A 26,824-nucleotide genomic window follows, 5' to 3' on the forward strand; every position below is an offset into this window, starting at 1 on the left:
GGCATATCTTTTAGACATGCCTTTTCACTTAACTTAATGACTATTTAACATAATCAATATTTGATTATTTAATATTTACATTTATTTTATTTATTTACTTGTTATGAATTATATTCATAACATAGCCCCTTCCTTCAGAAGCTTTGTCCTCAAAGCTTTAATGTTGTGGATTTTCTTCACTTAGTGTCTATCGTCTCGATGTATATAATCTGGCCATCCTCTCGTCATGTAGCTCATCAGTAATATTCCCTTGGATTTTTTTATTTTTTATTTTATTTTTTTAATAACTCTAATTTTTATTTTTTATTTACTCTATTTTTTGTGTCTTTTTTAATAAATCAATTTTTTTTCTCTTTTTAAATAACTCTAATTAATTTTTTACTTTATTTTTAATAGTTAATAATATTTTTAATTATATATATATATATATATATATATATATATATATATATATATATATATGTATGTATGTATGTATGTATGTATATATATATATATATACATACATATATATATATATACACACACACACATATATATATATATATATGTGTGTGTGTGTATATATATATATATATATATATATATATATATAGATATATATAATTTAATTAATTAAATTTGTTTGTATTAGTGTATTAATGTTGTATGAGCCACGAAATGACACATCCGCTGACCGAAATGACACACTCCGCCGGCATAGAATTTATGGGAGAAGAATATCAACGGAAATGTTGTGTTGATGTGGCCATAGTCATAAGTCGTACTCGGTGACAGGATACGGGGTAACATCAATTGGTTGACCACTGGCTGGGTGGAGCAGTAGCCGGGACGTGAGCACGATGGCAACGATGGCGTCCGTGGCCCTTATTGTTGATGTCTTGAAACCGTTGTCGTAGCGCCCTACCAAATTGGCAGCGCCTTTGGAGGGGAAGCCCAAACCGATGCACCAACGCAGGCAGTCGAGGTTCATTTTGCCTCTGTTTTCTTTGATGAGCAACATGGGGGCGTTATCCACATCAGATTTATGGTCTGCGAGGGGCGGAGGTGGCGGTTTTATATTTAGTTGCATCATCTGCTCATCCTCCTCATCCTATCCGTAATCGATGTCCTCTGCCGTTTCCGTGGACATTCCTATTCCAACTCTAGGTTCTTCCTCCACTAAAGACAACGTCTCATATCCTAGCCGTCTTCAAAGTTCCCTCTCTCTCTCACTCATTGCTTCCACTACGTTTTCGTTTTTGTTTTGTGCACCCCTCATTACTCTCTCTCTAACCAGACCTGTCAGCTCATCTCTATCACTCCTCAAACTCATATAAATTGCTTGCAAATTGTCAATGGTTGCCATTGCCTTCACTTGAATTTGGAGTACTTTAAGTTGCTTTTGTTTCTTTGATCTCATGTTGAGCCATTGTTGAGTTGATTTTTCTATAGAATCCCTTACACTTGCCCGTTTCATCACCAAAAATTTTTACTATAATTGTTGTGACCCTGCTTGTGTCTTGAAACACAGCAGGTAACTTAAACAAATCCAAAGCAGCAACAAGTAATCTTTGAACTATAACATCTTCATATCACTGAATTGGTGATGTAAAATGTGTATACAAGGGAGATGTAAGACCATAATGATGGAATTCCTGCGGAGTGAGGTCTCCACTGTAGAAATAAACTGCCTGGATCATGCATTGTGTTGTAAGAATTCAGACCAGCTTTTTAAAATATGGATCATCATCCACAACTAGATCAAGAGAATCAACTAATGATTTTGAAGATGAAATATCCAGTTCAACTCCAACATATGCCGTTATGCACAAGAAGGGTTCACTCATTTATGGCAGATGACGCCTCAAAAGTGAACACAAAGGGAAGTGTTTTAATATTTTCTCAACAACTGAAACTCTTGCAGGTAGCATAAATTCCTCAACCATTTGATTTTCCTCACGAATTTGATAAATACCAATATCAAGTGGATCATGCGTTTCAATATCTATGTCAAACTTAACCTCTGCAGATGCAAGAGTCAGAGCTCCTCTTTCAATCCATCTGGCCCTCATGATCTTTGCTAATGAATTCATATTGCACAGATCGACTGTTATAGGATCAGCCAACTGACTGTCATCCATCCGTGCTTGAGCCTCAATGTAAGACAATGTTGCACATGACTTGATAACACTTTTGGTAAATCTCACAGAAACAATATCTGCTGAAGGAGTCATTTCCCAAAGAACTGAAAAGGCCAATCTTTCAACATCTGAATGGAGGGAGCATATATCTTCAGTAAGTGGTTTTGGGAGCATATCTATTCTCCGCTCAACCAAGTAAACAGACGTGCCTCGTTCCGAAGCTTCTTCATCAAGAGGTGTACCCGGGAGAACAAAATTTGTAACATCAGCAATGTGGACTCCAACTTCGAAATTTCCATTTGGGAGTCCTCGACAGCATAGTGCATCATCAATATCCTTGCAACCAGGTGGATCCACACTGAATACTCTCAAGTGGCGTAGATCCTCTCGGTGAGGATCACTCAAATCTTCTGGTTGTAATGTCCAGGGCAAGGGTGGCAGACAAGCTAGAACCTGTTTAGAAAATGCTCTTGTGTTGGTGTCGTTCTCAATTAGTAAAACCTCGGTTTTTGTAGCATGATCACCTATTTCTCCTATCATCCACACATAGTGACTAGATGGATACTGTGATAATTGATCCCATTTATCAACAACTACAATGATATGCTTGCCAATGAGATTTCCAAGTTGGTGGGTTTGAATTCAAATTTTAGGTAATTTGTGATCAATAGATACAAATAAGGCGTTGGAAATTCCACCACCAAGTGCAAGCATAGGAATTGGCTCTAGAAACCCACAGTACGAATTCAAATTCCGCTTAATTATACCAATAACACGCCCAGTTGAATGGGCTGTAATATGACCTTCAACCCCCTTGGAATTCTACTCCAAAATGGCATCACGAGGAGCATCATCAGCGCTATTCGGAACTAAGTGGACCTCCTCGTCTTCATCTTCTTCATCTTCTACAATTTTCATTGTTTTCCCTTCCTCCCATTGATCCTTAGGCAAGAGCTCCATTGCAACTAACTACATCCCCGTCAAAATATCGATTCATATTATCACGTCAATAAATTATGATCTCGTCACCAATACTTTCACTACCAACATAGGCCTCAATTTGGTTGTAACAATTGACACACATTTTCCCTTGTCCATTTTTTTGTTCTAGTCCTTGCTTCCATGAACTTTACATTCGTATAGGTGGTTGTAACCCTTCAACTGTACTTTTCGTTTGTTCATCATTAAAATCAGTAATCTTGATTTATTCATCCTCTACAACTATATTTACATCTTCTTTTATAGATTCTACATGTTTAAGTGTTGTATTTTCAATGACTTCATCCTCTTTGACATTAAGATCAACTTCATTGGAATCACTATCTTGATCATTTTCTGCAACATCTTCATTTTCATTATCATCATTCTGGTCAACATCTTCTTCTCTTGCTTCACCTTGTTTTCTTTCCTCATTGTCGCTATCATCTTCCTTATTATTGATTTCCTTTAGACATCCTTTAACTTCTGCACATGATTTTTCTAAACGCTAAAATGCTTTTTGAATTTCACTAAACTGCTCAATGCATTCAGGACGTGAAAGTAATGGCATATTTTGTGGCGAACAACATTCAAAGACTCGCATCATTATATTGTGTGCCATGGCTCTGATACCACTGAAGCATAAAAATTGATAGCTTGTTGACTTAATATGTTAAAATACACAAGAGGTATTTGTAATAATAATTTATTAATATATAAAAATGTACAAGTGATGATGAATGTTACAATGAGGCCCTGCTTTTATACCTAAGCAGGTGACCTTTCATGATTAGGCATGTCGTTTAGACATGCCTTTTCACTTAACTTAATGACTATTTAACATAATCAATATTTGATTATTTAATATTTACATTTATTTTATTTATTTCCTTGTTATGAATTATATTCATAACATTATCCTTATGTTTAATCTCAATAATCTAGACGAGGTGTGTGTGCAAGCCACTCATCTTGAGGCAAGAGGAAAAAATACTCTAGAAGAGGGTATTAAAAAGTCCATTAATGGTAAAGCAAAATAAAAGGGTTTCAAAGGGAAAGGAAAGAAAAATGCATCCATTAAGAAGGAAGAAAAGAAATTAACATGCAAGCATTGTTCCAAAGAGGGTCACGATGAAGCTCATTGTTGGAAGCTTCATCCTAAGATGAAACTAAAGAAATTCAACAACAAGGGAAAACAAAAGACAGCTGCAACCACTCAACATGATTTGGGATCTGATTCAGGTGATGAAACTAAAATTACAGCCATGGGTATGAAAGGAAAAGAATCCATTGCTAGCATTAGTACTTAAAATTTACATAATGAAATTCCAAATGAAAAGAAGAGAATACAACTTTTTCACATAAGGGTAATCGCAAAACATATCAAAATTGATACTCTTTTTGATAGTGGCTCTCAAGTGAATCTCATCTTTGAAAACATTGTCAAAAGTTTAAACTTGGAAACCATTCCACATCATAAGCCATATCCATTAGGATGGGTGTGTGACAATGCACAATTGCAAGTAACTAGAAAGTGTAAACTGAAATTTGCCATTACTGCAAATTTCATAGATGAAGTGGAACTTGATGTTGTGCCATTAGACATATGTGGTATAGTTTTGGGCAGCCCGTACCTCTATGACAGAAAATCTATCTTCCATATACATGAAAACAAATACCATTTGTTCAAAGATGGAGTAGAATACATTGTAGGATCCCATAGAAAGAAACTAAATCTTTCATTTGTTTAATGTGAGGCAGATAAAAATACTAGTGAATTGTAGCAATAATTTTGTGCTTCTAATGATCAAACCTAAGAATGATATTGATAATGAAGCTTTTCAAGGTTGTGACTCAAGATTGAAATCTGAATTAGTTGATGTTGTTAACCAATATGATGAGATGTTTCAGGAACCAAAAGGATTGCCTCCCAAGAGAGGAATCCAACATGAGATATAATTGCAGTAAGATAGTCCTCTTCCTAGCATTGGCATGTACAGGATGTCAATGATGGAAAGTGTATAAATTAAAAAGCAAATTCAAGAGTTGTTGGATAAATGGATCATTAGGCCGAGTTCTTCGCCATGTGGGTCACCTATTGTTTAGGTGCCAAAGAAGGATGGAACATGGCACATGTGTTTGGACTTCTGTGTATTTAACAAGATTACAGTAAAGAATCGTTACCCACTGCCTAGAATAGATGATTTATGTTGTCACTAAATCACCAGTGGCTTGAGAATTCAAATAGCAGTGATGTTTGATGCCAAATTTTGAGCCATAGAAACTGTAAGAGCCAAACCAGACCCTCTCCAGTGCATAGTTCTTGGAAAGCACTTTTCGGTGGTATATATAAGTCCAAGAAAAGGTTCCTGGATCATAATTTAAGGCATGTTGAAGAATCCCTTTAGAAAGCTCAAAAAACCCAAAAAAATGGACAAGTGTTGAAGAAAAATCGCAATCGGGACTTGGGAAAGTTCGTTGCAATTGCATATCGGTGTCGGCGGGTTTGGGGGTATCACATATACTGCATATCGGCGAAGTCCCAGGTCTAGGCAGAACAATTTATTGGTGATTGCAATGGTTTAAGTCTCGAAACAGGAAAGGGGTCCGATTTACGATATAGCACTAAAGTTCCGGAAAGGGGCCAATTATGATTTACAAAGGAAAAGGTCACCAAACCAAGGATCAAGCCACTCCTTATCTCTCCTCCATGTGGACAAATCATGCATTATCACATATCGGCAAGGTTTGAGTCTCGAAACAGCGAAGGGGGGGCCGATATTTCGATATGGACCAAAATCGTCGGGGAGGGCCGATTTTTAAATACAAAGGAAAATCATGCAAAACCAAGGCCCGCCTGACCTCTTTCTCTCTCCTCCAAGGGGCCACATGCAGCTTCTAATTGGTCCTCAAATTTGATGTTGTGGATGACATCAACAATGACGTGGTAGTGATGATGCCAGCAGTCACGTCAAGAGGTTATCATCTATCGGCAATCAACGATTCTTGGTTTTAGGCTTATCGGCGATTACGATTGTGATTACGATAAGGAAAGGACCAAGATGCGATATATAATGAGTTGTTATTTATAAATATTTCGGGTTTGGGAAATCGACTGATGAGGGACTTCTACGATATAAAGAAAAGGTCCCCCGCACAGTTATTGTGAGCTTTAGCACCAAACACATGGGCCTTTGGTTCCAACCCTTGGTCGTATAAGGAAATTCATAAAAGGGGTTGTAATAAGGGACCTAAGAGAAAATAAAAAGTTCCCGCTTGTTCGTGAGTTTTAAATGATTAAATGACCCGCGGTCGAGCTGCACTGGTAGCGTTGTTGCAAAGATTAAATGGGCGAATGGGTCGGCAGCGATGATATTAAATAAGCCATGGCACGGCTGCAGATCGGTATGAGGAGGATTCAGGAAGTCTTAATGGCACGGCATGGTGCTCCACTCCGTCATGCAGAAAATGACCGCTTGGGCGCATAACTTTCACACTCCATCACTTCTCCATTGAACATCTCACTCAGGTAGTTAAGGTAGAATGGAAAAAAATCGGTCAAGCAGCAATGAACCGCCTCAACAGCAGTAAGAAGCATGATGACAATAGGTACGTGGCTAATTCAGGTGCTTCCACTGAAACATCAAGGGAACAACTCCTCCTTCCCCTTTCCTTTTTCTTTCTCTGTGCATTTTTTTTTTTTTAATTTCCAAGAATGGATTCGATCTCGATTGTAATTTTTTTGGGGAAGCAAAGCCTTAGACTGACCGAGACAGCTAGTCCAGCATGACATTTGGGGCTCGGGCTCAGATATTTTGTAAACTGTAATTCCAGCTCGCCCTCCTATTATAAATAGGCAAAAGCAATATTATATAAGAGGTTCTGGAATATCTCACCCAAGGGGTCTGAATTCTGAGTTGCCATTTTGGTTCAATTTGCTTTTCATGGGACTTCACCGATATCATGCTGAATGTGTGGACTGGATATTGGACACTTTGAGATAAATGGTGTTTCCCTATTGATTCCAAGCATGATTAATGTGCAACACGTTTCCTCTTGGTAAATCTCACTTCATTTGTGTTTTCCCATTCCTGAAATAGTGTAATGAGGTTGTTGGTTTCTTGTTGATTTGTGAATTTATCTTCGTTGTTAAATAGAGAATAGTAGCGGGGTAGCTCAGATTTAATTTAGATGTTGGCAGACAAGGATACCCATGTCATGTTTAGCCTGAAACCTTCTTTTGCACTCCTCTATTTCTATCATTTCATCGGAAAACCACGGTTTAGGATTTTGTGTTGCTTACAGCCCTATCCATCGAATTCCACTTTCTACTGGAACATTGCTACCTAGGATTATGTTTGTTACAACCCTATGCATCTATTTCCCTCCTTCCTTTCCTCCTCTCCACCATCACCACAACTTCAGTTTTAAGTTGTCTCATTATTGTCTGTCAGCCACCATAAGGAGAAGTCATTTCTATTTGAGATTGCCCAAATATTCCCCCAACATTTAGATCCATGAGTTGGCATGAATCTGCCTCATTGAAGCCTTATTGAACCAAGCCCCTCCTATTTCCTTTTTGTTTTACATGACAATTGGAGTGCCGCAACCCCCTCAATTATAACCTTAAAAGCACTCCTTTATTTAAGATGTCTTAGGCACTGGTCTACAATCAACCCATAGGCTATCTCTAGGGAGCTTTCCTTGCCTCCTGCTGCACTTGTGTTGCAGGTGCAAGATTTAGCCACAACATCTTTCTGGCGCCGTTTCCAGGGAACAAATTAGAATATTTTTCCTTGGGTATGAAAAAACATTTCATTTCCTCTGTTAGGTGAGCATACGAAGTGTGGGTTGAAGATATCTCACCTTGGCGACTCCACTGTCAAATTATGGTAAACATCCTAGCGACTCCATTGTTTGAATATCAATTGTAAACACTCTGGCAACTACCTTTGTCAAGACATGGAAGAGACGATGGAAGAGAAGGTTAGCTTAATAAAGAACTCCTTATATAGACTGATGAAACTGGAGTTAGAAAATAGAAGCCTTCGACGACAGTATTCCTCTTTCTCTGACAAAGAGCAAGAAGCCAAGACGCATGAAGAAGAGGAGGATGATCTAGATGAGGATGAGATGGATGATTGTTGCAGGTAGTTCGTCGATTTCATGATGGCTCGACTCCACAAGAGAAGTGCTCCTCGGTTATCTAGAAAGACATCAATGGGACATGACCAAAACGAAGACACTTCCTCCGAGGAGCCTCCCAGGCCAGCTGACAAGGGAAAGGGACTTCTAGATACAAATGGCTTTAAACCTGAAGTCCTCAAAGAAGAGAAGTCACCCTCCCCTTCCTGGCCCATCTGTGAAGAAGCCAAAGAGCCAAGTGGTGTTTGTGGCTGCCATGACCAAAAAGACATTGGTCAGCAGACTGCATGTGAAGAAGAGGTTGCTGCAAACATTCCTTTTCTATTCCATGACCCTGTGGCTGAGTACATAAGCATATTCTTTAGTCAGCACCAGAGGTCATTTCAAGAGCATGTAGCAGGTTCCATATTTTCATATTTTTCATGTTGCATGCATGTTCTAATTTTTTATTTATTTATTTATTATTATTTTTATTTTAATTATTATTTTTACCTAAGCATATTCTTCAGTCAGCACCAGAGGTCATTTCAAGAGCATGTAGCAGGTTCCATATTTTCAGATTTTTCATGTTGCATGCATGTTCTAATTTTTTATTTTTTTTTATTTTAGTGGTCCAGTACTCTTATGCTGGGCTGGCTCTATTGGAGATTTGAACATACTTAGTTGAATTAAGTATTGTACATAAGTAGGATTGTACATAAATAAGCTCACCAACTGAGCATTTACTTTCAGTTGTTAGAATTTTTATTTTCTACATTTTAGATTTCAGAGGAAAGTCCCATGGAGATTTTGTTTGTTTATAAAGTACATATATTACTATATCCATGACCAATGGTGAAGGATGTTGGTTTGTAGGTTCTCAACTCCTTGCCAGCAAGGAATTGTCCCTAGTAGGAGCTAATGTTGTCACTCATTTCCTTTTCAATCACTAGTGGCTTCAGAATTTAAATAGAAGTGATGTTTGATGCCAAATTTTGAGCCACATAAGTTGTTAGAGCCAAACTAGACCCTCTCCAGTGCGTAGTGCTTGGAAAGAGCTTTCCGGTGGTATATAGAAGTCCAAAAAAGGGTTCCTGGATCAGAATTTAGGGCATGTTGAAGAATCCCTTTAGAAAGCTCAGAAAACCCAAAAAAATGGCTAAGTGTTGAAGAAAAATCACAATCGGGACTTGGGATAGTTCGTCGCAATCACATATCAACGTCAACAGGTCTGAGCGCATTGTATATATCGCATTTTCGCATATCGGTGGGGTCCCGGGTCTAGGCAAAACAATTTATCGGTCATTATGATGGTTTAAGTCCCGAAACAAGAAAGGGGGTCGATTTACGATATAGCACTAAAGTTTCGGAAAGGGGCCGATTTCGATTTACAAAGGAAAAGGCCACCAAACCAAGGGTTGGGCCACTCCTTCTCTCTCCTCCACATGGCGCAATCCCACATTATCGCATATCAACGAGATTTGAGTCCCGAAACAGTGAAGGGGGGCCGATATTGCAATATGGACCAAAATCGCCAGGGAGGGCCGATTTTTAAATACAAAGGAAAAGCATGCAAAACCAAGGCCCATATGACCTCTTTGTCTCTCCTCCAAGGGGCCACGTGGTGGCTTCTAATTGGTCCTCAGAGTTGATATGGCAGATGACATGAGCAATAATGTGGTAGTGATGACATCAGCAGGTTATCGACGATCAGCGGTTCTTGGTTTCAGGCTTATAGGCGATTGCGATAAGGAAAGGCCCCAGATGCGATATATAATGAGCTGTGATTCATAAAGATTTTGGGTCTGAGAAATCGGCCGATGAGGGACTTTTGCAATAGAGATAAAAATCCCCCCCCGTACATTTATTGAGAGCTTTAGCGTCAAGCACATGGGCCTTTGGTTCCAGCGCCCAATCATAGAAGGAAATTCATAAAAGGGACTTTAATAAGGGAACTAAGAGAAAATCAAAAGTGCCAGCCTGTTTGTTGATTTTAAATGATTAAATGACCCGTGGTCGTGGTGCACTGATAGCGTTGTTGTAGAGATTAAATGGGCGGATGGGTCGGCAACGATGATATTAAATAAGGCATGGCGCGGCTGCAGATCGGTATGGGGAGGATTTAGGAAGTCTTAATGGCACGGCATGGTGCTCCACTCCATCATGCAGAAAATGACCGCTTGGGTGCACAACTTTCACACTCCATCACTTCTCCACTGAACAACTCACTCAAGCAGTTAAGGCAGAATGGACAAAAATCGGTCGAGCAGCAGTGAACCACCTCAACAACAGTAAGAAGCATGATGCAGTAGGTACATGGCTAAATCAGGGGCTTCCATTGAAACATCAAGGGGACACCTCCTCCTTCCCCTTTCCGTTTTCTTTCTATGTGCATTTATTTCTATTTATTTCCAAGAAGGGATTCGATGCCAATTGTAACCTTTTTGGGGTAGCATAGCCTTAGATTGACTGACACAGCTAGTCTCGCATGATAGCTGGACCTCGGGCTCAGATATTTTGTAAACTGTAATTCCAGCTCCCCCTCCTCTTATAAATAGGGGGAAGAAATATTATACAAGAGGTTCCAGAATTTCTCACCTGAGGGGTCTGAATTCTGAGTTGCCATTTTGGTTCAATTTGTTTTTCATGGGACTTCACTGATATCATGCTGAATGTGTGGATTGGTTATTGGACCCTTTGAGATAAATGGTGTTTCCCTGTTGATTCCAAGCATGATTAATGTGCAACGTGTTTCCTCTTGGTAAATCTCACTTCATTTGTGTTTTCCCATTCCTGAAATAGTGTAATGAGGTTGTTGGTTTCTTGCTGATTTGTGGATTTATCTTAGCTGTTAAATAGAGAACAATACCTGGGGTAGCTCAGATTTACTTTAGATGTTGGCAGAGAATGATACCCATGTCATGTTTAGCCTGAAACCTTCTTTTTCACTCCTCTATTTCTATCATTTCATCGGAAAACCATGGTTTAGGATTTTGTGTTGCTTACAACCCTATCCATCGAATTCCACTTTCTGTTGGAACATTGTTGCCTAGGATTCTGTTTGTTACAGCCCTATGCATCTATTTCCCTCCTTCCTTTCCTCCTCTCTGTTATCACTCAGATTTTCCTTGAAGTTGTTAGAAGAAGGAAAGGGGTCCGAGGTAACCACAAACCAATCTTTTAAGTACAGAATCTGAAGGGGGTCTTTCCTTTTCTCCCACCTATTCAGGAATTGTTGACAGAGAGTTCTTAGGCTATCTATACTATTTTCTGTTAAGGCTCTGAACCAGGTTCTAACTTCCCCAGATAAACTTTGAACAAATATTCTCATTTGCACATTAGCAGTATCTATTTCATAAATTTCAAAATAATCAATCATCTTCTTGGTGTGTTGCTGGGCTGTATAGGTTCCAGTGCCATCAAAAGTAGTGATCTTACTTTGGTAGTCCTGGGGCATGGCACCTAAGTTTGCTGGTAGTACCAGGGGGGCATATCTGTTGGCCATTGCTGTTGGTAATGGTGAAACAAAAGTTGGGGTTTGAATACTAGGGGATGTTTGAGTTGAAGATGAAGAGCTGGAAGTGATGGTCAGATGTGGAGTGGTTTGAGGTTGAGAGATATGAGGGAATGATAGTGAGCTTGTAGAAACATAAGTGATTACAGAGGGATTAGGTGTTCCTTCAGTGGTAATATCAGATTGTGGTGAGTTCTGCAAATATCTATCAATTGACAAATTAGCTGCTCGGATTTCTAATTCTCAGATAAACTCTGGGTCTTGGACTAGGTCTGCTAATTCAGAATCGGATGAAGTCCTAAACAAAGAGGTTTCAAAGTATTCATCAAAGGGTTGGTCTTCAAGGTAAATCCACCTAACAAGACAGGATGAGGACCTGAATGTGGGTCGAGGACTAACAGAACTTTCTTGTCTTCTAAGAATTCTGGGGATCAGATTGGGGTTCTCAAACACTTGTGGTGGATTGGGATCAGGATTAGCTCTAGTGTAACGAGTCCTTTCTGAAGCCAGATTTTTGGGTTTTGTTTTTGGTTTTCTTAACTGATATCAAAACAACTTCTATGATTTCTTTAAGATGCTTTTAGATTTAAGGTTTAAATTTTCTTAAAGATTTGTTTTGACTGAGGAATTTTCATTCCCCAGTGGAGTCGCCACTATGTTATCACTCATATTTTCCTTGAAGTTGTTAGAAGAAGGAAAGGGGTCTGAGGTAACCACAAACCAATATTTTAAGTACAAAATCTAGCCAATCTGTACTCAGAGAGGGCTCTCTCTTTATGATTTAGCTTTGTTTATAGGATATTAGGCTAGTTATGAAAGCTTGGGGGGTTTTGATTTTGTTTGGTGGTGGAATTCAGGAGCAGATGGATAGAACAAGGTATTTTAGGCCATCAGGTTATGGAGTCAACTGAGGATGGCTTAACTGGATCAGGTTGATTTAACAAAGGAGGGTTTCACAGGGCAAGATAGCTAAACAAAAGACAAATGATAATTTAAAAAGATGAAATGGTCTTGAAAAGGAGGAAGGGCAATTAAGAATCCTTCAACAAAAATCAAGATGAGGGAAAGTGGGTGATCATTAATAAAATGCAATTAAGAATTCTTTGTTAAATGATCACAATGGCAAACTAAAAGCAAGGAGCAATTAAGAATTCCCTACTTATGATAGCTTGGAAGAAAGCATTAAGAATATAAACGATTTTAAAGACAGAATGCAGTAAAGCTCTTTCTGAAATATAATTTTTTGTTTATCATTCAGATATGAAACACATGAATATTTAAACAGGAAAACTATAAAAACATAAGATATAGAATACTTATTTGTTTCTCGTTTGACACAAGAATCCTGTAAAAGTCCTTTGCTTTATTACTTTGTCCAGCCACCCATACAAAAGTTGTTCAACAACACTTCTATTCCAAAATAAAGTGTTTACAGAAATGTCTAAGAATCCACACCCAGTACTTCGAATAAGGAAGTACTTATACAAAATTTACATCAAAATATCTCCTAACTAAGAGAGATACATTTTAGGAAAACTAAATATCTTTTACATGAATGTAGAGACAGATGGTCTCGAAAGTAGAAACTGAATGTGAACTGCTTGTTTGTTGTCCCTATTTTTGTTGAAGGAGATGGAGGCAGGTCCTATGAATATGCATCTTGCTGTCTTGCTTGTAATTTTGTGCTAGCCGAATGATTTTAGCTTTTCATTGATACTCTTTTACCTGTGACTGATACTCTTTACCTGTTTTACCAACTTTCATCCTTTTTTACCAAAATTGACTATGGTAAATACTTCAATTTTCTTCACTTTTACCATGGTAAATCATAAGATGTCTGTCATGTTGGTCCACCAATCATCTCTCGGTATTCTTGTCCTTGTCAATTTTCTAAAGATTTCATCTGCTTTTGTGTATTTTACAAAATTTGGTTGTACTGGAAACAAGTGCCTCACTTCATGCTCAATATAAAAAAGGTTCTCCAAACTATCATAGAGAACTCTCCCTGTGGGCAATGCCTTGGGTGCAGATGAACTAGCTTGATTATTAGCATATTGATATAACTTGTTGACATAATCATCTTGCCTCATTAGCTTGTCATTGATGACTAAAGGACTTGGAAGTCCTTTACTTTGTAAAATGCCAAATTTCCCCATAAATTCATCTATGTCTTCCTGCATATTCTGACATTTGCGTTCCAGGCCTTGCATTAGACCCCTTTTGGTTAATACTTTCTTTATTTCGAGGATGGTAGCAGTCTTATCCTCAATGTTTAACTGTTCCAATTGATACCTATTTCTGTTGTTTAGAAAGTTTATTAACCTGATAGCTTCTTCAGGTTTCCCTCCTAGTTCTTCCTTGGTTTTTTCAATCTCTTGAAGAGCAACTTTCACTAAGTCAATTTGTTAAAAAATGATTTGAATTGATGACCAAATATCATTGATTGATTCAATGAGATTGGTCCATAATATATTTCTGATATCAGTCAAAGGCTTTTCAAATGTAAGATCTTTTTCCAGTGTTTTAACCTGTTGAGTCAAGCCTTTGTTTTTCCTCACCTCTTCGGCAAAATTGAATTTTGACACATCATACTTTTTCTCTAAAGTGATGAATTTCTCTTTTACCTTTTGCAGTTCAGTGACCTGGAGCTTCATTTCCTCCATGGATTTGATCAACTCTTCTATGCTCTGATTAGAGGTTACCACCTGTGATGTACCTGTACCTGTTACTTCTATAGTCTCAGTTGTTGCCAAAGGGAAATTTGGTGCTAGAGCAGTTGCCAATGTAGAAGGGACTGTTGTAGAAACCACTGGCACTACATTTTGAGGCTAAGAAGTCGACTCACTCTGCCTACTTTTTGTGTTTTCTCTAATTCTTATTCTATCTCTTTTAGTTGCTCATTTAGCTTAAGGACTAAGTCCATAAGCTCTTCTTCATTCTTCTTCTCAATCACTTCAGCAGTCTGTGGGTGCATGAGTGGTGGAAATTTCAACTGCTTTCTTAGTGCAACTATATCTTCATTCTTTTTCTTTATTAGGCTCTCTGCAGCTTTGATATCGTTTGAGTTGTGGCCCAACTCAATAATCAAATCCTCCAATGTTTTAATTATGTTGTCCTTTGCCTGTGAGGAGGCCTTTTCTAGTTGTAATTGGGCAGTAGTGTTGTTTAGTGAATTTTCCAACCTATGTGCCATCATGGCCTTGCTTGTCAGTGTAGAATAAACCATTTCCCCTATTTGCTTATGCAATTCTATCTGATCTATGGGGTGGATATCTTTAGCTAAGACCTCAAAATCAGTCTTGAGGTAGTCTGCAATTGACCGGGGCCGCTGTACTTTAGGCTTTAGAAAACTCATCTGCATTTTTCCTTTTTTGATGTCATAAGCTGACATCAATTTGGTTTGATTGGTTAGGGCCTTTAGCTGCTCATTTTTTGCCTTTATCTCCTTGAATTTTCCTTTTATGTTTGTGAACTCATCAGATGAAGATTTGAAATATCAAACTTCGGCACTTTGTTGTCTTTCAAGCTCTTGTCTATGTGAACTGGAAGGTGTCCCACCTATTGGGAATGTATGTTGACTATCCCCACCTTCTTTCCTCAAACTCCTTGTTGTTTCCTCAAAGAATTCTTCTTCTAAATATGGATTTATCCTGTGCCTCTTAGCACCAGGCTGGTCTGAAGGACCACTAGCAGGGGTAGCTACTTCCCTGTCTCTTTTCAAGTTCTTTTCCTCATTCAGAGGAGTCTGCAAAACCGGGGGATTTCCCATATTAACCTGGGTTGGATGAGGTTATGGTGGAGCCTGTTCTTCAGAGATTTCAGGCTGCTCTGACATCTCTGGTTGTTCTGATGCTGGAGTACTTGTTCCTTGATCTTGTTCCTGTGGTGGTTCTGCTAGGGGTGCACTAGTTTCCTGTGTGTGCCTTTGAGAAGTCTCTGCTGTAGAGGCACTAGGCTCTGGTGTTGGCTTTTGAGTAGATTCAACTGGTACCTGTTCACAAGAGTCTAGGTCAAGTCTCTTTTCTAAGTCTTTCATCACATTCTCTACATCAACTTGATCACTATCCATTTCAACTAGAGTTCCCTCTCTCCATTCATCCATATTTGCATACTGCTCTATTTCAGGGATTCGATGATGGAAATATGGTGATAGCTTATGTTTCATTCTCCTATCACAAATGAACCCTTGTGGATCATATCTCCAGGCAAAGCTTTTCTTTAATCTCATTTTTTCTAGGATTTCTTCTACAATGTTGCCTGCTTCTCTATTGTTGCAGACAATGGGCCTAAGTGGTCTTTAATTCTCAATTGTGCTTTCTTCTTGGCCTTGGTGAAATGAGTCCGATCAGAGTTTAACATTTGCCTATAATATTCCAAGGCAAACAACGTCATAGGAACATACTTTGGTAGTTTAAACGGAGGAAGTTCACAACCATAAATTTTGATCTCTGTGTGATTCTGGTACAAGTACCAGTCACCTATTTTGTACTGTTTTGAGAGCTGAAGGATTATTTTGATTTCATCACTAATCCTAGGAGGGGAACTTCCTGTCAGCATGGTGGTCACAGGGTGAACAAATTGGTCAATGAATTCATTGTATGAATATGGACAAGTATAGTGGAAGATAGAATTCCAAAAAATGACTGATCTAGGATTACCCTTTGTATCAAGTTTATTGACAGAGAATGGAAACTTGTCAGTCTGATAGTAAAGGAAAAGGCGATATATGACTGTAGAATACTTGAACACCTTTTCATTTTCTAACCTCATAAACTGGTCATGGATTTTCACAGCAATGAAAGCAGCATAGTTATATTTGACAGCAGGAGGCTGACTAGGGGTAAAAATGGACATTAGAGCTAGAATAAATTCATCCACATGCTCACTAGTATTGAAGCCCATGACTGCAACTATCATATTGACTATATTTTTGCCTATTTGTGTGAAGAAAGCTGACAAATAGGGAAGAGGATTTTTGGGTTGATGTTGTTTATCCATTAAAGTTTGGTAAAGGCGGTTGAGTTCAGACTGGGACAATTTAGATGATTTCTCTAGTAATTCTCCAAGGGAAATGGGGGTGAGGTCTTGACTGGGCTGAAACTGTAGCATTTCATTGATTGAATCTGCAGTAATTGTGAAAAGAACAGTTTGATTTGGGGACATTATTGCTCTAAGGGTGGGATCATAATTGGCGTGACATTGATGGATAATGTCAAGGAAAATGCACACCGAGGGGAGTATGTACCTTGGGAGATTTGATTCCCAAAGCCCTATGGGATCGGAGCCATTCAGGTAATTGTCCCGGCATTGGCAAAACACTTTCAAGGAGCTTTCTTCAGTTATCAGGTCTTTTATTTGAAAATATTTATCTGCTAAGGGCAGATAATCCAAGTCTCTGTGAGGGGTAGTGATAGGAGCTATACTGAGGGCCACGGGGGTTTCCATTCTGGTTCTTGTGGATTCAGATAGGAAAATGGGGTTTTCAAGTAGAATTGGCGAAAACAGAGGGTCTTGGGACTCTTCAATTCTAAATTGCTCAACTGAATTATAATGAATTTGGGTTTTTCAAAGTAATTACAGAGGCAACCAAGTATTTACAGGGTTTCTGGAAGGAAACTGGTAAATACTTGTTCTTAAATGACGGGCAATGGAGTGCAGGTTCACTGAGTGCAAATGGTGGACTAGAGAGGCGTCGAACTGCAAGTTTCAGGGTGGCAAGCTAGTCGACTTCAACATTCAGGTTGCATGCATGCGCTTTCAGAATAAGGATGAAAAACTGTTTAACTTTGTTTTTATGCAAAGTCAAAGCTTTTGGTGGGTTCAGGATTTGGACAGATGGCGTCAGCGGGGTGGTGATTTGATGTTTTGTCTTTAGCGGGAGGTGGTAAGCAGATTTCATCGCACCACTAGTGGGAGGTAAGTGGTATTTGGGTGAGACTGCATGATTCCATACGATGCATGACATGTAGCATATGTACTATTTATGAAACCGCTCTCCATCGCGCGCTAAATGTCGACCGCGGAGGCCCGTGCGATATGCACGATGACCGTCAAATCTATGGGATTCGATCGGACAGTTATCGGGGAGGTGAAGTGGTGAAAGGTTAACGAAGGGCGGGCCTAATATTAATTAAAGTGTTAATCATATCGAGGGTAAAGTGATTGGTCATCGAGTTATTAATTAATCCTCATTATATGGTGGCGAGGTATGGGTTCTTAATTAACTACGGATTAGTTAATTAATCCCGTTTTATTATTTGATTTATGGTTATATTTAACCATCAGGGCGGGATATGTAAAAATTTGGGGTTTTTATATAATGTAATAATGTGGGAGTGGATAATGTTGATTTATGGGGGAATTATATAATAAACGTTAGTGGTTAATATGACAACAGTGAATGGTAATGCGCTAAGTTCAAAACGTTTTTATCATACCCATTTAAAACATAGGCTAAGTAAATATGAGGGTTTGTATGGAGAGTGTTTTATTTTTCCTAAGTAAAATAGGATTTTACTTAGGAAAAGCTTTATTAGGGAAACAAATAACTTATGAAGGGGGTGAATATTGATGAAGGGGTTTAAGCACTTAGGCATTATAAATTATTGGGCCGAGGGTCCGGTCCCTCCAAAAGTCAGAGAAATGCTCTGAGCCCCTTTAACTTTGGTAATTACCTTTAGCACTTAGGGAATTAGTGAAGATTTTTAGGGGAATGAGTAGGGAAGTTAATTATTTTGACTTTGAATGTTGATGTGCCTTTCCATGTGATACATGCCTTTGCTCAGTGATGAAAGTAAAAGATTTAAACATTTAAACTTATCATTCACCATATATTTATTCTGCAACCATCATCTACTTACCCTACCTACTTTACCCTAGCATTTTCACTTCTTTATTAGGGTGCACTTGGACTGGCAAACCCTTATCAAACTTTCTTTTCTTTTACATAGTGATATCTATCTAAATCTACACTTATTACATCCAAGGGCTCAGATTAAATTGTTGAGCTCCTTTTATTCACTCTACCTATCTACTTATCTACCAAGATTAAACTGTTTGGTCAGATCTTTATTCTCTATTTCTACAACATGAAATTGAAAATATGAACTAGTCAAGCTTAAACTATTTGACTATTCATGAATTGTGGCATAAGTGACAAGCTGCACACAATTTTTATTATACAAAAGTACAAAGTAGTGGCATTTAGACTTGCACACTTTCCTAGTCTTTTCTTTTTGTTGGGGTTCATTTTCTTTCCTTTTTTGACCTCTTTTTTATTCTTTTCACCCTTTGATTTTTCTTTTAGGGTATACCCTCTTTACATTTTTTTAATTTTTTGGTTTTTTACAAATGTGGAAAACCTTTGCAACAAGTAAAGGTATGAACATATTTCGAAGCTAAACCAAGTCAATCATTATATATGACACCTATTGGTATAGGGGCATAACACTCTCCACCATCACTACAACCTCAGTTTTAAGTTGTCTCACCATTGTGTTTTAGCCACCAGAAGGAGAAGTCATTTCTCTTTGAGATTGCCCAAATATTCCCCCAGCATTTGGATCCATGAGTTGGCCTGAATCTACCTCATTGAAGGCTTATTGAACCAAGTCCCTCCTATGTCCTTTTTGTTTTACATGAAAATTGGAGTGCTGCAACCCCCTCCCATATAACCTTAAAAGTGTTGGACACCTAATCCTCAATTGGTTAGTGTGGAAGCCGAATAGACAAAAGGAGTCCAAGAGACCTTGGGATGTGGAACCCAACGGTCAAACCATGTACTATAAATGTATATCTCTTGTTAATAAAAATGTATTCTCATGTTTTATCCTTCAGATTATGTTGCTGCCCATGTGTGTTTAACATGGTATCAGAGCAGGCGTATTCCTGTCCTGCATAATTACTTTGAGCCATTTGTTTTATGGCCTTTATGTGTAGATCATTTCTGCCATCAATTCTGCATTTCATGAATATTTTCTCAGCTAAATTTTAGCTGCAACCTGTTATTTCTCCAACGCCATTTTTATTCACCTGCCTTCTAAAAACGCTCCTTGCTCAGACCTGCCATCTCTGCCCTAGCAAAAACGCACCTCTGACTTGTCATTGAATGGCACAATTTCATTTGATTTCTACGCACCGTTACTCCAGTCTTGTGTGTCAGACAACTACGTTGCCCACTGTCCGCTGTCATAACAGTTACATTGTCCACCTCTTCTAGTTGCAGAAAATGTCAGTGCGAACGTTCCTAGTATCATTTGTCTCTCTGCCTACCTAATGCCTGGATCTCTGCCCATATACTCTGTCGATTCTCTGCCCTGTAATCAATCATAATTCATGTTATTGCATCTGCTATACAAAGGGACCGTTACAAGCCTTCGATTACTGACAGTGCCTGGAATCACTCTCGTTTGAATGACTGTGCGTTGAATGTCGTCAAGCCGCTGAAGCAATCTTGAATATCCTGCATTTGTGCTCTGCATTGGATACCAAAACACCGTGCTATGAAAGCCAGCGATGAGTTCTGGAGCAATTATTTTTTGTGTGTTGAAGGGGTCATATTTCTTTTGCGTTGAGACATTGTATTGCAACCTGATGTGTTGAAAAGCTTAAATTATTTGAAGAATGGTGCGTGAACTGTGTTGAAGGTCGTCACTGCATTTGGTTGAACCTGGAGGTTAGTCTGTTGGAGTGTGCATTCAAAACCCTGTGCGTACGATGATCGAAACTCATTCATTATGTCCATACGCTTTGCTGCAAACAATCTTGTTATGTGCACAATGCACCATATTGTATGAATTGATTTAGACCATGTGTAGGACTGCGTTATGACATGTTATGGTATGCATTGAATGGTGAATGATGCTGATGTTGAAAAAAAAAATCTCTTATATGATTCTTAAAAAAAAGGTTCCTTCCTAGCCTCCTCTTCAGCTTCCTTTGATGCAAACAGCTTTTCTGCTTCCAACCTCTCCTTCCTCGTTACTTTTCTAAAGTCGAGCAACCGCAGCTTCTTCAACTTGTTAATTACATACAGGCGATAGTTTGGTTTCTTTGTAACTATATTATCCAATAGGCTAAGTGTCTGCAAATTCACAAGAGCTGCGAGTGGATCAAGATCCACCAAGTTCACAAGGCAGTTATTTGTAAGAACTAGTGTCTGGAGTTTTGGCAAAAATTCTCCAAGATTGGGGTTGATGCGGGCAATATGATTGTTATTTATTAACAATGTGGTCAGATGCTTCAGATAAGGAAAGTTTTCTAGCTTAACAATTTCATTGTCTGAAAGATCTATACTGTCAAATTGGTCCTCTGTTGCTCCCATGTTCTCGATAACTGCAATTTTATTGCCACGAAGGTCAAGCTCCCGCTCGCGTACTGGATTGAAATATTGCGGACAGCGATAAATGCGTTGAAGTCGAATTCGTGGAGGAATGTTAAGAAATGCGTTGAAGCAGTAAGTTATTTACAAGTTGACTGCATTGTATTGGTCATGCATTTAATGTATTGAACAGTGAAGGGGCTCAATTTCCTAATCATGAAAATGGCGGAGTTCCCTCTTTGAAATTGGGTTGAATTCCTTAGTACCATTGGCCGAGTCCATTGACAGAATGAAGACGTGTTCATACATCCTTCTGTTGGCTCGATGTATTGTGGAGAGGGATGAATGAAGAAATAGAGGGACAAGTCCCTGCTTCTCTACTGGCCGAGTGCATGCCTTAAGAGGTCGAGTTCCTGAGTGAGGTGGGCCGCATTCTTTTCACATAGAACCAAAGTGAACGTACTACACAGCCGAGTTAGAGCGTGATATCAGTCCACCGGTCATAAATTTCCAAGCTGTGTGGGTATGGAAGTGCAGATTTGATGACTGGTGCAAGAAATTATACGCTATTCAGTTGACTGTCCAAGTTCCACTGTATAATCACTTTTCTAAGTGTGGTTCTGCTATATAGTAGATTTCAATTATAAGGAATTTTGTGGCCATAAAAGATTCCTTGCTTGAGGAGGATTGTTTTAAGCTACCTCCAAATGCTTATTGCATGGCTTTTCTGAACATGGTCACTATTTCAAAAGAGGATGTGTTGGTTATACTGAGGTGTGGATATATGTTGAAGAGGTAGCCAAAAATCTGCCAGTAACTTACTCAAATCTGGTATCTCCAATGCTGAAGCGAACCATGAGTTAATGCCATCATAGACAATGCATATATATATATATATATATATATATATATATATATATATATATATATATATATATATATATATATATATATATATATCAGATTTTGTTTATGTACTTATTAAAAAACAAAAAAACTCTTTATATATATTTCATTCTGGCATATGCTCTCTTAGCTGTCCATAAATTCTGTGTGATATATGAGGGCAGATTGTTTTCTTTGAAGAAAGAGGCAAGATCAGAGAATATTTGTTCGTACCCTAGTCAAAGCATTTATATATGAGCATTCAAGTACTGTCCATGACATGGTGCTATAGTTGTTGAAGTTTTGATAGCCATCATTTTTGTTTTGAAAGTGAAGGAGTATTTGAAGGATCCAAGCAAGTTTGCAGTTGTTGTTGCCCCAGTTGTGGCATTGTATTTAAAACTCATTATAGTTTCTGTCTACATATATATGCATTGATTCCTTGATTCATTTGCTGCACATTTATAAAGGATATTGTTGTGTATTGTGAGTGGGTATTACTTTTCTGCATTGAGTAGTAGTTGTGATCAGTTTTTAAGGTGTAAATCTGACATTGAAAAAAAAATGGCCAAAATCAGTGAAGTATTAGAGTTCCTCAAAACTCTCATATTGTCTACTAATCATGATACATTAAAAGTCAACAAAGTTTCTGTCATAGACATTCAGGTCTGTCTACAAAATGCACAAGAGAAAATTGATTTTTTGCAGCTCGAATCTCAGCTACAGCAAGAAGAACTAAAACAGAGGAGTCATTCTGAACATGTTTTTGTTCAGAACATTGAGATTGCAACCCATCAAAAGCAAGTCAATAATGTTACAGTTGGTTCAGATTTAGTACCCAATAAAGCAGCAGTTGTACATACAGATGCAGAAACTCAGTCTGCACTTCCCAAGCCCATCATCAAACCTTGGGAATAGCTTGTCCACAACAAGCACAGAACTGGTCTTGGATATGAGAAGGACTTGTCCTTTCATATTCCAGACTACTCAAAGCCCATTCAGTTTCAGAGTGTTGGATTCCTTCATGAAAGTTCACCTCCAATTGCTCCAGACTCTGCCCCTCTTCCACAACAGCAGCAGCCACAACAGATTGTGAAATTCCAACACTGTGACCGAGTTGGCCATCTGAAATATCACTGTTTTGATCTTCATCCATGTAAGCATTGTCATAAAACCACCCATTCTTCACACAGATGCTTCAGAAACAAACGTCTTGCAAGAACAAAGATTCATCTTAGATGGATCGCTTCTTGGCAATGGGCATCAACAGCCAAGAAGATATTCCAATCACATGTCAGAACTTGTTCCAGAGTATTAAACAATCTCGCAGTTGATTTTTCTCCATCATCTCACCTTGTATCTGATAGGGGGGAAATGATGGTCATCTACAAGCTTCAAAGTCACATCAAGTGAGCCTGAGCCACAACCTGCCACACCAGTTTCAGAGTTGTAGCCAGAGACAAAGATGCCCCTGAGCATGCCTTCAGTTGGTAATCTGGGACACTTCCTCTAGCAGAGGACTTCAACTTCTTGCTAGTTTCGGAAGAAGTCCAGGAACAAAATTGGGGACACTTCCTCTAGAAAAAGACTTCAGCTTCTTGCCAGTTTTGGAAGAGTTCCAAGAATTGCATTAAGCATTCCAGAGTTGTTGGTCATCCTTAAACCATCACAGGTTGAGACTTCCCTATTCAGGTTGAAGTTCTCCCTTTTATGCGGGGTGAGACCTCCCTTTCATGGTTGAAGATTTCCCTCTTCAAAACAATAGGAGCGCTTCCTCTAGCAGAATAGTTTAGCTTCTTGCTAGTTTTCGAAGAGTTCCAAGAACTGCACTAAGTGTTCCATTGTTGGTGGTCATCCTTAAAGCACCGCCCTTTATACCAACATTTCAGAGAGCACATTCAGCCTAGTGTTGCCATGCATTTTTGAACATTTTGTATTACAGCTCTCTTTTCGGACTCGTACATAAACCTTCGGATTAAGGGGTGGAATGTTGGACACCTAATCCTCAATGGGTTAGTGTGGAAGTCGAATAGACAAAAGGAGTCCAAGAGACCTTGGGATGTGGAACCCAAATGTCAAACCATGTACTATAAATGTATATCTCTTGTTAATAAAAATGTATTCTCATGTTTTATCCTCCAGATTATGTTGCTACCCATGTGTGTTTAACAAAAAGCACTCCTCTATTTAAGATGTCCTAGGCACTGGTTTACAATCAACCCATAGGTTGTATCTAGGGAGCTTTCCTTGCCTCCTGTTACACTTGTGCTGCAGGTGCAAGATTTAGCCACAAAAATTTACTTGAGCAATTGAAAGATGAAAATTATTTTACGAAGTTGGACTTAACGAGTTGCTACCATCAAATTAGAATTGCTAAAGGAGACATTTGGAAGACAACATTCAAAACAAAACAAGGTGTGTTTGAATGGCTAGTTATGCCTTTTGGTTTATGTAATTCTCCTGCTACCTTCATGCATGTCATGAATGATGTGTTGAGGCCATTTCTTGATGAGTTTGTTATAGTCTACTTAGATGACATCTTAATTTTTAGTAAATCTTGTGATGAACATGTCATGGATGTGAGAAAAGTACTTGATGTCTTAAAGAAAGAACAGTTGTATTTAAAGGTGTCAAAGTGTGAGATTGGAAAAACTTCTTTAGTTTACTTGGGTCATATTGTTCGAGGAGGTGAGTTGAAAATAAATCCCTCCAAGGTTGATGTCATTTTGAATTGGCCAAGGCCCAAAACAATTACTGAGGTAAGAAGTTGTTAGGAAAATACTTGGGGGGGGTGGGGGGTGTGGGGTGAATCAGTATTTTCAAATCAAAAACTTTTTACATTTCATATTCATATTTGTATACATGAATTTATTGAAAGGAACCTGCTTGTGTACGCAGACTGTTCTTAAGACAATTAGCATATATATAGTGAACTTATGATTTAGTTAATTCATCATATGTTTGTCTTCAACCAGTGCATCATTACTTTATTAAACATTAGATAAACAGTAACCATGTGTTGTAATAAATGAACCATCACACATAAGAAACACACATGAACACCAATATTTAAGGTGGAAACCCAATGTGGGAGAAAACCACTTGCCGGTGTCGTTTCTGTCTTCTTTTTAATATAAAGAAAAAGTTATTTACAATATTATACTGGTGTAGACTCATACCAGTATGCAGGCACCCACCTGCAGAAGGCTACAACCTTCTCTCGTTCTCCAGCTTCTACTGGAAGGGAGCTACAAATCCTAGCTATTGTATTGGCTTAAATGTTTACCAGTATGTAGGAACCGACCTACAGAAGGCTACAACCTTCACTCGTTCTCCAGCTGCTACTGGAAGGGAGCTACAACCCCCTAGCTCTTGTACTGACTGGTATGTTTACCAATACATAGGCGATGGACTATAGAAGGCTACCACCTTCACTCATTCTCAAGGGACCACATTTCATCAAATTTTCAGACTGGATACTTCTGGTACACATCAACACAATAGTAGGCCACGTTTCATCAAATTTTCATACTGGACCCATTATCAACACTTAAGCTCAATATCAAAAATCAAACTGTAACTCATCACTGTAACATTGTCATTTATCTCTAACACATCTGAATCAATCAATCATTGAAACCCAATCATCAATCTCTGACATAACTAAAACCCAATCATCTATTTCTGAATCAACCAATCATTGAAACTTCTGACACAACTAAATCAAACAATCATTGAATCCTTTGACACAAGTGAATCACCCTGTTGGAGTCGGTCTAGTAGCCCTCCATCAGCGATCAAAACTCTTTGCATTTGCATAAGTAGGTGTATCATCAGTGTCAATTTTTGCATTCCATTAGGCATTCCATAACCCTGATGGAGGAGCTGGTGTCTTTGTCCCCCTCTTGGCATTGCTGGATCAAAGCTCATTTCAGTCCTTAATCTCTTTCAGGCTTGTCTTGTCTTGTCTTGAGGTCAAATTCCTAGGTCTAGGGTATTGGTCAAGTTTGTTTACAAGGTCATGACTCTGAAGGTCAATAAGTGCTCAGCAAGCCAGAGGGATGGTTTTCAAAGTGTTTCTTCGAAAGATTCTATCTTGTACAGTTAATTTTCACCTTGGATTTAAAAACACTGTTTTTAAAGCCAAGGTCATTTTTCAAATTTTTGTAAAAAGTGATGAAATTTCAAAAAACTTCCAGAGACAGCATGTAACCTTGGCTCCCTTGCCAAGATCCCTCAGATGCTGTCCCTACAAAAATTATCAAAAGAAAAGCATCAAATCAACCAATTTCAGGATAAAAGGAAACCATGCGAGTTGTGACATGAAATTAATTCAAACAAGGCTATAAAAGCCCTAATCTCCCTCTATCAAGCCTCATTATGCATCCAAAGTGATAGAGCAACTGATTGCAAGACAGTTTGGGTGAAATATGTGAGCTTGACAGGCGCGCGACCCGTCAGACCAGGCGCGCGACCCGTCAGGCACCCTCCGCTAGTGCAAAATTATAACGGGCGCGACCCGTCAGAGGCGCGCGACCCGTTGGGTGAGGCGCGCGACCCGTCAGCGCCCTCTTTGTAAAACCGCCTGAAAATTCACTAAGGAGCCACAAATTGCTAAATTTTGCAAGGAAGGCCCTCCATCATGAAAAATTATTGCTTGCTACAGTTCAAGAAGATCATGATTGTATTTTTAAAGGTCTTCATTTGCAAGTAAAAGTCTCCATTGTGCTTTTGGGCTTAAAGTTGTCAAAATTCCAATTCATGTCACCATTTAGCTGAGTCTATCATCATTCAGAGGGTTTTCATCATCATGTCAAGTTCCATAGGGTCATTCTACAGCTTATTCATGCTTCAGTTGCGCCTAGGCAAGGTCATTTCCCT

General features: G+C 38.7%; 2 pseudogenes; both read right to left on the reverse strand.

Moving 5' to 3' along the window:
- Positions 1 to 1,373: 1,373 nt before the first annotated feature.
- Positions 1,374 to 20,219, reverse strand: LOC149182473 (exosome complex exonuclease RRP44 homolog A pseudogene; annotated as a pseudogene).
- A 416-nt stretch (positions 20,220 to 20,635) lies between these two features.
- On the reverse strand, positions 20,636 to 21,175 carry LOC149182474 (U2 small nuclear ribonucleoprotein A' pseudogene; annotated as a pseudogene).
- Between the last annotated feature and the right edge of the window lie 5,649 nt (positions 21,176 to 26,824).

This window comes from Pinus tabuliformis, chromosome 3_2 (assembly GCF_031772625.1).
Source record: "Pinus tabuliformis cultivar Carrire ecotype Pingquan chromosome 3_2, CPIR1, whole genome shotgun sequence".
Classification (NCBI taxonomy): domain Eukaryota; kingdom Viridiplantae; phylum Streptophyta; class Pinopsida; order Pinales; family Pinaceae; genus Pinus; species Pinus tabuliformis.